Source organism: Dreissena polymorpha, chromosome 15 (genome assembly GCF_020536995.1).
Source record: "Dreissena polymorpha isolate Duluth1 chromosome 15, UMN_Dpol_1.0, whole genome shotgun sequence".
Lineage (NCBI taxonomy): Eukaryota > Metazoa > Mollusca > Bivalvia > Myida > Dreissenidae > Dreissena > Dreissena polymorpha.
The window spans coordinates 13,239,557-13,247,836 of record NC_068369.1 but is presented as its reverse complement, the minus strand read 5'-3'; the positions used below and the strand labels follow the sequence as shown (position 1 = coordinate 13,247,836).

Below are 8,280 nucleotides of genomic sequence, written 5' to 3'. Positions count from 1 at the left end.
TACCGGTTTCACCGGAGAGGACTTATGGTTTGTGCTCCGTCTGTCTGTCTGTCCGTCCGTCCGTTACACTTTTCTGGGTCCTGCAATAACTTTAAAAGTTCTTAATAGTTTTTCATGAAACTTGGAACATGGATAGATGGCAATATCGACATTATGCACGTCATTTCATTTTGTTCCTACGTCTAAAATTCTGGTTGCTATGGCAACAAATAGACTAAAATACTGCTGAAAATGGTGGTTTTAAGAGTCATGCGATAATTTTAAAAGTTCTTAATATTTTTTCATGAAACGTGGGACACGGCTAGATGGCAATATGGACATTATGCACGTCATTTCATTTTGTTCCTACGTAATAAAATCTGGTTGCTATGGCAACAAATAAAAAAAATATTCTGACAATATTGGAATTTCTGACAATGGTGGAGCCTGTAGGGGACTTTTATAGCTTGGCAATAGTCTTGTTAATTACTAATTAGATAATATAACTTAATACGTTACTTGTAATTATTTTAAGAATTATGTGTAAACATTAAGCATATCAGGATTGATGTTTATTGAACATATATTTCTTGGATTGTTTGTAAATTAATCGAAGAATTTATATAAATTAGTATTTATAAGGTTAATTTTTTTTAAATGTTATCTTCGTAAAAAGGGTCTCTTTGGGAAGGGTTTTTATTTAGTAACAAAAACATATAGTTTTTTTTACATTTTAACATTTATATGACATTTTAAGAATTTGCGACATTTGTCAAATTGCAAGATGTTATAAAAACCTGTAAAGTTTGTGCGCCAACTTGCAAGTTTTCTTGCACCTTGTATAAGAAGGAAAATAGATAATAGAATATATTGTTCATCGGGAGCTTTTGTGATCACTTTTTTGTCTGTCATTTGTACAGCGTCGTCTAACGTGCAGCATTTACATTTTGAACAATATTGGCATTCACATTGTTGACACTAGTAGCCACATTGAGTGATCATTTTTTTCAGAATAGTTAGGGCGGGTTTAAAAAAGCGAGCTTGGGCGGGGGGGGGGGTTGCATTATGGTTTACAGATTTTATATATCAACATAAAACTTGTTCACAATATTTATTCTCTTGATATCTCGGCTCGAAAGTATTGCTACTCTTCTGGACAACATGGCGGTCAAGGGGTGGGGCTGTTTTATTTTCTTCTTATATAAACTATTGTCAATGTGAAACATTTTTGACACTCTGGCAGTCATATTGTTTTCTGAATCATCAGAAAAAATGTTGCAGACATTCTTATACTATTGTAGTAAATCTTACAAACAATTAAAGTCATATGTTCTTTCTCAACCATCATGAAACATGAAACTTTCCCTGATAGGTGGTTTTATGTTTATGGAGTTTGTATTCTTTATTTGATAGTAAAAGTCTTCATGTTAGTCAAACTGCTTAGGACATGTGACATATTACCAGTATTTGAGCCGGTCTAAATAAAAAACAAATATTGTTGGCTAGTAATACATGTCATATTATTATTTCAAAATGAGTCAGGCATGTGATTGAATTAAATATGCATCACAAATAAAGACTTACAAGTTCATGTACTTCTTATTTTTAGGGGAGAGGCAGACAGTGAGCAGGAGAAGGAGCCATTTCGCGAGTGGTTTGAAAAGTTAGGAGTATCATTCCCAGACTGCAGAAAATGTCAAGGTTATAAAAAAAGACATGGGACATGATGATGGCTTGATTAGACTGTTAGTGGCAACTAGTGCTGCTGGCATGGGCGTTAATTTTAAAGGGTTAAATCAAGTAATAAACTATGGGGTTCCGAAGAACATGGATACTTTGTTCAGCAGTTGGGAAGTGCAGGTACAGATGGAACTCAGGCGATGGCACTTTTATAATATTGTGGCAGACAGTGTAAAGGAATTGATAGTGATATGAAGAATAACGTAAGTGGTGATTCAAAATGTGGCAGGAGTTAATGGAATGGATATTATTTGTAGCCATTTAGGCATTACATTTGTTCATTTTCATCCGTTTTCGGCAATAATATGTGATTAATCAGGTATGTCACCTGACATATACAATGTACTGTAGCAACCTTAACACATTTTAATTGTTTTGGGACATTTTCATATTAGTTTTGTTTGAAAGAATAAAATACTTTTTATCGATACACACTTGTCCATAGAAGCATCCATTTGGAATAACTGTACTGATGATATTTTAAGTGGTTTAATTTAAAATCTTCACCCAAGAACTAAAAAAAACCACAATATTTTACATCATGTTGTTTAGGTTTAAAAAAAATAATTTGGAAAAGGTTATTTGTCAATTTTATCTTTAAATTGGTCATAAAATGATGAAAATTCACTGTAATTATGATATCAAGCTTTCTGAAAGATTTCTTTGTAAGACACCAATTGTGATATTCAGAAGCAGTGAAATAAAATTCCCAAGTGTATGCTGGGATACTTTAATACATGTAACTTATTATTAAGCTTTAAACACACATACTTCATAGCACATAGTTGTTAATTTGTTTATCAGGTCCAGGGGACGGTTTCAACAAACATTGTACGACAAATTTAGAATACGATACATATTTAAAAAAAACATTATTGCAAAACACCAAGGCATATTATTATTTTACCGTCGGAATATGTTTTGTGTGGATATTTATCATCATCTTGTATGTTTCACTTTTCAAATTTAAGTCGTACATTAATATTGTCGTACGATCTTTGATGGAATGACCCCCAGTGTTTTATAAGCTCCTTCTGGAATAATTATCAATATGCATTATAAGCTGCCTTATTAATCAGAACAAGTTACTGTATTACTTTTTGTATAACCAACTTTTAAATATTTGCTAGTTTCGCACTTTTTAAAGAATTCTGCGTTTACTTGTTTAATTGTGTTTGTTCAACATGTACTTCAAAAAATAAAACCCAAAATAGAAATATTACCGATTTATTTGTCTGCTACATGTATAAATTGAATGTTTCACTACATACATGTAAACATTTGAATAACAGAGAAAAAGAATGCCAATTTTAACAAATAACCACACATGCGTCAATGTAATAAACTTCCAAATTACCACAATAAAATAATTATACAATTTGCATCATTTAACATGCTAACCTTGTTAAGAACCCATCATGAACTGATAGGACATGCCAGTAGTATTGAAATGTGAAACTGTTATAGAAGTAAACTAATACCATTTGATATTGGCAAAAAAATCTTTTCAAGTTTCAGCACTGAATTCTGCATTAGCACAACGAGTGTCAACACTTCCAGATGCAGATACATATAATGCACAATAAAATAAAATGCAGCAAGATAATGGATGAAACATCACAGATAAAAAAATAAGAATCAATAGTTAAATATGCAATAAGGTCACATAACCTGTTACAGAAGTACAGACCGGGCAATCATCATCAACTTTCCGCATAAAAATGCTAGGGGCATAAACATGTTTGAAATAGAAGTCTAACAAGTACGTTTCAAAGCATAAAGGTTACATTAATAAAGAACAAGAGCACCGTCCAGGGAATGCCAACGCTCGGCTGTGGGTGCAGTTTTGAATTTAACAAAAAAAAATTACTTGACCTTTGACCTTGAAGGATGACCTTTACCTTTCACAACTCAAAATGTGCAGCTCCATGCGATACACATGCATGCCAAATATCAAGTAGCTATCTTCAATATTGCAAAACTTATTGCGCAATGCTACGCGGACGAGCTGGCTATGACAATACCTCGGGTTTTCTTCGAAAACAGCCGACTAATAATAGACTTGAATTCAGCAAACTCTGCATTAAAATCATACTGTAATGAAACATGCATATGACATGTAAATGTACCAGTTAACTTACAAATGTTCACCAGAATATTGTCTGACATCAAAATGTTAAGATAAAAGATTTTTCATTATTTGTAACACTGAAAGTCACAATTACTGATTTAGTTAATTAGTCATCACTTAAAAACTACTAGTGCACAGTGGTTTACTATATGATTTACATAAACGTATTTGCAATTTTTTCTGCTCGCCAAGCCATGCGTGAAGTTCCTCAGCATTAATACCACTCAAAGGTTCTCTAAAATTTTGAAAACTATTCCAGCACACATTTTTTTGTTGCACCTTTTTGTCTGAGAAACTCAACCATTTTCATAATATCACCACTTTTGTCCGCTTCAGGCCTTGTACTCTTTGACTTTGCTGTTCTGGACGTTCTCATTAGATTCTGCTTGATAGCGTGAATAACTTGTGTTGTCATGCATATCTGTTTCGCTGATTCATATTACTTGTTTGCTCCTTGTGTGTTCAGTTATCTTTTTATGTTATTGACCTGTATTTCTACTGCATTGTTATTAGGAATGTTGTTGCGAATTCCCCCATTCAAATTAACACTAATATTCCATTAGTATTCAATCAAAACTTTCTCGGAAACCCAGAATTGACAGCGGGTATGTTATCATGCGCCATAACCAAATTTTATACTTAGAGTGTTTCAAAGCAGAATCGTAAAGCCACTCAAAATGGGCGTTGCATACTGATCTTTCACCGTCACACATTTTGTACGAATCACATGTGTCCCTAAAAAGAAGAGACATGACTTGGAATTGTCCGACTGCATTATTACAATGTTCATTGGTATTTGCTTGATGGAGCTTCCAATGGTGTTTGTTAGTTAAATGTTTCTTAAACCAAACAAGTGAGGTGAAAGATTTTCCACACAAAGCACATGGGTACTGGTCATTTACTCTCATTGCAAAAAGCTTCTGTTCATCAGCGTGTATTGCTTCAAGGTCACTACGTATTCTTGAAATACTTGAATTTTCAGTAACACCAAGATTAAAACAGTCCATAACCTTCTGGGATATTTTTTCTGCAAACTCGATATGTTGTTCCTTGTTTTGTAAATGTACAGGTTGTTTTTTGTTGGAGCAGCAGTCTTCCATAACATCAAGGTAGGCTGCAACAATGTAGCTGTCTGTAACATCCTCAAGGAACTGCTGATGTGGCCTGCAAAGATAATTAACAATAAGCAAAGTATTCAATTTTGTGGTCAAATTTTCCAACATAAATACCGGGTATATATATATAGAAGTTTATTTAACAGCTGGTCTGCCAAAGCAATATATTGTTTTTAGAAAATTATCCATGGAAACATAGAGCAACTTCTAAATCATTTGATATAAATAAAAGAAAAAAAGTATTTGTCTTTAGGTTTTATCTTGTAACACAGATTACTATTCATAAAACTATTAACGTTAATTTATTTAATGCCAAGAAACGATCATCTGTAAATGTTGTATTTTTGACAATGGCATTTTCAATTTGACCCCTTAAATTTTTAAACATGGGGTCACATTTAAATACTTATTTCAAATTCTACATAAACCCATGGTGTGCTATTACAAGAGTACCCATAGAGCCTCTTTTACATTTTCTGGTAATTAAATTTTAATGTATCGGTTGTTAAAATTGGAATGTTTTCTTAGAAAACTACCGAAATTTTTGCACAACATCGTTTTGTCCTGTCACATCTCTGCGGTTAATCAGGTTGCGTAACTGGTACATGGAGCCTGTGTCCATAGAGCTGCTTGTCTAGTAGAAGAGCTGATAAATACAATGGAGATACAAAACAATAGAAATAAATGATCTCATGAAAAAGACACAGAACATTGTTGTATAAATATAAGAATTATATTGATAAAAAAATATTGACTTTAGCATAAAAGCACATAAACTACTTTATAAGTCGCACTGTTCATTTCAATTTTCCTTCACTAAAGAGTGTACTGTTGAATACTAGTAACTAATATTTCGAAGGTCGTATCCCCATACTCTGTTGTATGTTTCTTGAAATTCTTTGCAATAGTTTCTTTGAAGCCATATATTTGACCTTTGACCTTGTAGGATGACCTTGACCTTTCACCACTCAAAATGTGCAGCTCCATGAGATACACATGCATGCCATATATCAAATTGCTTTCTTCAATATTGCAAAAGTTATGACGAAGGTTAAAGTTTTGGGTCAAACACATTGACAGACAGACAGGCCAAAAACAACATTACCCTGATCATTCGATCACGGGGCATAAAAATAAGAAACGAGTATAGTAAAATTACCTTTTCAGATACATGCCCTTGTGAAATATGTTGTCCTTGTGACAGTTAACATGCATGCAAACCAAAAACCAAATATCTTACATGTGATAAATTGACCTTAAGAAATATATTAATCTGATAAGGCATGTCTAAGTCGAAAACAACCAAAATTTGATGATTTAAATGTTTTGTCCTTTGTTAAGAAAACTGACCAATGAACATTAAATGTGTTCTTTAAAGCGCAAATAACAAGACTATTGCCAATCAATGATGTCCCCTACTGGCTCCACCATTGTCAGATTAATTTTTTTAAAGTAAAAGTTGCCATAGAAACCAGAATTCTTGACGTAGGAACAAAATGAAATGACATGCATAATCTCCGTATTGCCATCTGTCTATGGTTCAAGCTTCATGAAAAAATATGAAGAACTTTTAAAGTTATCTCAGGATCCAGAAAAGTGTGACAGACAGACTGACGGACGGACAGAGCGCAAACCATAAGTTCCCTCCGGTAAAACCCGTAGGGGACAATACAACTAAACTATGGCATGGTATTGTTGCTAAATCCAATGTTACTTTTCACACATTATGCTATTCAGAAATAAAGACTCGCTAGTCTCAAAAAGAGACTAGTTTAAACTGACGGTTAAGAAATATTTCTTAGTTGATTTTTCTGTTTTTTGTTATTGTTGTTATTAATTTCTTTGTTTAGAATATTTTTCATATAAGTTTGTTAAAATTGAATATGAATTAAAATCAATATTAAATTTCAAGAGACCAAACACTTGTTTAAAAAAACAGTCCTGGAATTTTATTGGATTTAACCTTCAATACCATATTTTCTAACAATAGCAACCAACTTACATGCGTCAAAATGAGAACAGTAAAACAAGAACTGTTGAACTCGAAAACGGAAGAGTTACGAGTAGGAAGTTGAACTGCCGGTGGAGACCTTCAGGCCGATGTATCATACCAAACAGTCGATCACGATCAGTGGAGTTGTTCTGCATGGCTTGTTGGGCAGAAAATGCCCTTTCATTTGTGAGTACATCTCCCCCAAATACAACCCTTTGTATTATATTTCCATCTACTACAGGCACAGTCATGTCCTGTACATCTTGTAAATTTTTTATCATCCCTTGAGTTGAATTTTCACTCTCATCTATAAGATTGGTATTCAGAATAACAGACTTTTGTTTTGTGAATTCCAAGAATGGATGTGAAATGTATTCAGGATATGAATCAATCAGAGGTTTAAATACATCAACATACTTCATTAACACACAAGCAACATGGAACTTGAAGTTATGAAGAACACTTTTCATGTTTTCCTCTGACGGAAGCCATTTATATGATGGAATCATTGTCACACATGGTTGTTCTGAAGCTGGACCTTCTATGTGTAGGTCTTCATATGTCACCCTTCTTTGTTTCACCATGGTTAAAAACCAATGTAGACTCTTTCTTTGAGTGTCCTTTGTCATGTGTGTGGGTGCTATGGTGATATCTAAATTGTCCCCAAGTACTTCAATGGTTTTGTGCCTATTGTCAGACCCTTTAAGTTGACCCCGTTCCACAAAACGTGTAATTACTTTGTCGATATTTGCCTTCTGTTTCTTCACAAGGTCCTTCCTTTTCTTATGTACACTTGTGTATGACACAACCATTTTTACCTCAAATATCGTAGAATTGAAGTTGGAAAGGCATAAAATCTTCAGTTAAACTTCTGCTAAAATCGCAAAGCAATCACTGACCTGTAGCCAGGTCATGAAACTGATTTGAATATGAACCAATCAGAAGAAGGCATTACGGTGTAAAGTGTACGCGTAATTTAATTTAACATGAGCTTTTAACACCGACTTTTACCTAACTAGATCTAGTATGCTAATCTTTGTCGATTCAATAAGCATATGTTCAAAACAGATATGGTGCAGTTTCTATTCACTGTTCTTAGTTTCAGCAAGTTTTTATGCATGGCTTTTTCGCACCTCTGTCTGTGTTGTTTTATTTACTTACATCCTAAGTTACATAGGGGGACGGTATACTGTACGATCTGTATCAAAATTATTTGAGTACAGTATAAAAATAAAAGATGTAATTTATTTCAAAACTTTTTAAGTGTCAATTTAGAAAAAAATTAATGCTAAATTAATCCAGAAAAGTATAACATCGGTTTA

General features: G+C 33.4%; 1 pseudogene; it reads right to left on the bottom strand.

The window, feature by feature from the left end:
* Positions 1-5,497: 5,497 nt before the first annotated feature.
* Positions 5,498-7,228, bottom strand: LOC127860903 (uncharacterized; annotated as a pseudogene).
* Positions 7,229-8,280: the final 1,052 nt, after the last annotated feature.